The sequence below is a fragment of the Gracilinanus agilis genome, chromosome X (assembly GCF_016433145.1).
Source record: "Gracilinanus agilis isolate LMUSP501 chromosome X, AgileGrace, whole genome shotgun sequence".
Lineage (NCBI taxonomy): Eukaryota > Metazoa > Chordata > Mammalia > Didelphimorphia > Didelphidae > Gracilinanus > Gracilinanus agilis.
In genome coordinates this window covers 79,241,699-79,245,610 of record NC_058136.1, presented here as the reverse complement: position 1 = coordinate 79,245,610, position 3,912 = coordinate 79,241,699, and the positions used below count along the sequence as shown (strand labels likewise).

The following is a 3,912-nucleotide window of genomic DNA, read 5'->3' as shown; positions in this document are numbered from 1 at the left end:
TGCTTCCAATTAATAATACTGAATCCCTAAAAAACACACACAAAAAACAATGTAATTCATGTTGATGAGAAACTATATTGGTTATGAATAGCAAAAACCTGTTATGTTTCACTAGTTGTGCAAATTTCAGATAGCAATGTGATAAAATAGAAAGACTACTCCACTTGAAGATTTTGTATAACTTCAGGCAAGGTCAAACCTCACTAAATCCTTTAAAATTTTCAGAAATTCTTAACCTTTTTTTCAGTGTCAAGGGCCACACTATCTAACTAGTGAAGTCTATAAACTCCTTCTCAGAATCAGGTTATTAATTAATTGAGAGAAATGCTAAATTTCAGCTAGAGTTTTAAACAACATTTTAAACAAAAAATTCAATTTTTATCCATTCATTTATCCATTCAAGATCCTATATTTTAACAGGATCTCTAAGATCTCTTTCTCATGATTTCTTGTTTTATCCTCTGTAATTTTGCACTTCTGGATAAAAAAAAAAATTAGGTTAAGGGGCAGTTGGGTAACTCAGGAGATTGAGAGCCTGGCCTAAAGACAGAAGGTCCTAGGTTCAAATCTTTCTTCAGACCCTTCCTAGTTAGGTGACCCTGGGCAAGTAACTCATCCTCCATTTCTTAGACCATGATGGTGAATCTTTTAAAGGTGAGTGCTGTGCCCCCCCCCCCATTAACCCACACAGGGAGAAAGCACTCCCTTTGAGCTTCAGGATGGAGGAGCAAGTAAAGTGAAGAATGTCCTCAGAGGGTATAGAGCAATGGTTCCCAAACTTTTTTGGCCTACTGCCCCTTTTCCATAAAAAATATTACCTAGCCCCCTGGAAATTAATTTTTTTTATTTTAATAGCAATTAATAGGAAAGATAAATGCACCTATGACCATCACCACCCCCCTGGATCGCTGCAGCACCCACCTGGGGGCGGAGGCACCCACTTTGGGAATCACTGCTATAGAAAGAGGGAGGGAAGTTGACTCAAGCACTTCACTCCTCTCCAACTCTGGCACATGTGAGCCCCCTACCTAACCCTTGAAAAGGGAGGGAGAAAGTGAGAGGGAAGAGAGCAGCTCTACCGTCCCTCTGACTATAAATGAACTGAGCAGGGAGACACAGGACAATGCATGCCCTAGAGAGCACTCTGCCTGCCCTCTTTAGACATGTGTACCATAGGCTGAGCCTAGACCTCACTGTTCTTCTATCTTTGAACCAATACACGGTACTGCTTCTAAGGTTTAACTATCTTCTAAGACAGAAGATTTTAAAAAATTAGGCTAAATTTAAATAAATAAGATTCCTTTTAAGTCTAATGTTTATTTACTAATCAACAGCTAAAGTGTGTAATGGAATAGTATCTAAATTGACAATGAATAAATAACAACTAAACCTTGTACTTATAATTACTAAGCAAAAAACCTGAGAAAAGTATATCTCACTCTACTTTCTGAAAAGCTTTAGGGTTATGCATGTGACACATACATTTGCATCAGATTTCAATTGATTTGGATAATTTTTTATCAAATTCTTTTTGTTCCTTTTTAAAATTTCCTTTGTTACAGAGAAGAATCTAAGTAAGAAGAATAATAAGAGCAATATCCAGAATAAGTTGTGATCAAAAAACAAAAGGAGGCAATAAAAGTGATAAAGTATTTAAACTGAAAATTTAATAGAATAACAAACAAGATCTTTGTTAATCAACCATACTGACTTTGCTTATCAATCCCAAAGTCAGAATTAGCAGAAGAAGCTTCTAGGTCAATGAAAAAAATGCTGTGAGTTCAACTACCTAAAAACCTACAACTGGGATCATGAAAGATTTAGCAATTAAGCATTACAAAGAGAGAGCTTTGAATATGATATTTATTCTCACAGGTAAAACTGGATAGTCTTACAATCAAGAATAACTTTCCTTTGGAGGCAGCTAAATGGCTCAGTGGATTGAGAGCCAGACCCAGAGACAGGAGGTCCTAAATTCAAATCTAGCCTCAGACACTTCCTAGCTATGTAGCCCTGAGCAAGTCACTTAACCTCCATTGTGCAGTTCTTACAGTTCTTTGCATTAGAACCAATAACTAGGTTTAATTTTAAGACGGAAGGTAAGGATTAAAAAAAATAAATAACTTCCCCAGCAAAACTTAAGTTTATTGAGGGAAAAAGATCTTTAATTAAAGAAAAAGTGTTAAAATACACCTAATGACAAAAGGTCAGAACTGAGTCTTTTAAAAACAAATATGGTAATCGATAGAAGAAAAACACCATCCAGTAAATAGGCAAAATGAATTGGGAAGGTCTAAAGAGGGATAAAGTATTATCTTCTAATAGAAGTTAAATACAAATGTCTCCTCAGGGACCAAATATCATATAAGTTAAATAAGGCAAAGGTGTTTAATTTGTCAAAATGGCAAATAATTGTTAAACTCAAATGCTCTAAAGCAATGATATTATGTCATTAAGTTGAAAAGGTGATGCATTTACAAGCATATGGTAGGTTTCTCCAAATATGGATGTGGTATCAAGTGGGTAGATTAAGATTATTTTGTCTAGCTCTACAAGAAAAACCAATAATTATTTGGAAGTCAGAGGGAAACAGATGCAGAACTTTGTAGCAAATAAACTCAGTCAAAAATAATGAAAAATGTGTATTAAGCAGCTGCATTAATATGTAATACTGCAGGGGGGTAGCTGGGTAGCATAGTGGATTGAATTACTGAACCTATTATAGGTTCAAATTTGGCCTCAGACACTGCCTAGCGGTGTGACCTTGAGCAAGTCATTTAACACCCACTGCCTAGCCCTTACCACTTTTCTGCCTTAGAATCAATATACAGTATGAATTGAGAATTATTGATTCTGAGGGAAAAGATAAGTGCTTAAAAAAATTTAAAAAAATAAAGTAATACTGCCTTACCCTTAGAAACATTCAAGTATCTAAACAAGTGTTTCAAGGATTAGGTGATAAAAACTAGGTTTCACTTTCAGTGTGAAGAAATAATTATTTGTTTTATTTGCTATGTGTATTTAGAAATTTTTTTAATTTATCTTTAATGATTTGGCACTTTTATTAGAATTTTACCCAAATCCATTTTAAATTTGTAAAAAATAATGAATTCATTTAAAAAGTCTGCTTTTTTTCTTATAACAAATAAATGGATGGAATTGGCCCAGTAATCTGAGACCGTTACAAATTTCAGGCATTATATAGTAGTAAAAGCCTTACTCAGTTCTACCTTCTAAAAATTTTGTGATCTGGAGAAAATCATTTTACTTACCTGACTTTCTCTGTATTTCTCTAAATGAATAATTAAATGAATTAAAGTGTCAACTCTATGTTAAGCTATATGGTGGATGCTGAGGATATACATGAATAGCTCTTACTCTCAAACCCAGAGAACATTTTAGATATAATCCAGACAGAAAAGTCTTTTATTAGTTTGAAGATCAAAGAATATGTTAACATCTCTTCCTTAATGTCACATCCACCAATGAAATTTCATTAATCTCTGATGTTTAAACATTGGACAGGAGCGGATTTTTCTATCTGGGTATTCAGTAGGCCTGTGGGTGGTCAGTAGGCATGTGGTCAATGCTCTGTGTGTAAGGCTGCCCCCTTCACTGACCAAGTGTTTATGAACTGCCTATTATATGCCAGACACAGTACTTGAATTGCCTGGATTAGAAGCAAGATAGAGATTGAAAGTAGGAAAGGTGGGGATATTGCAAGGAGTAACTGATTAGCAGTTGGTCATGGAAGAGATACAAAAGTGGACTCATTTTCCAATTATTTTTCCTCTCAGAATCATAAATTTAGAGTTGGCAGATGAGTTTTACAAATAATTTTTAATAGGTTAAGTGATTTTTAAATATGTGAAGTGAAAGCTACCCATTACAAGTACATTATAAGTATTAAGT

At 34.5% G+C, this 3,912-nt stretch overlaps 1 pseudogene; it reads left to right on the top strand.

Annotated features, from left to right (window-relative positions):
- Nucleotides 1-1,811: 1,811 nt before the first annotated feature.
- LOC123253807 overlaps nt 1,812-3,912 on the top strand; it is a 13,711-nt pseudogene continuing 11,610 nt past the window's right edge.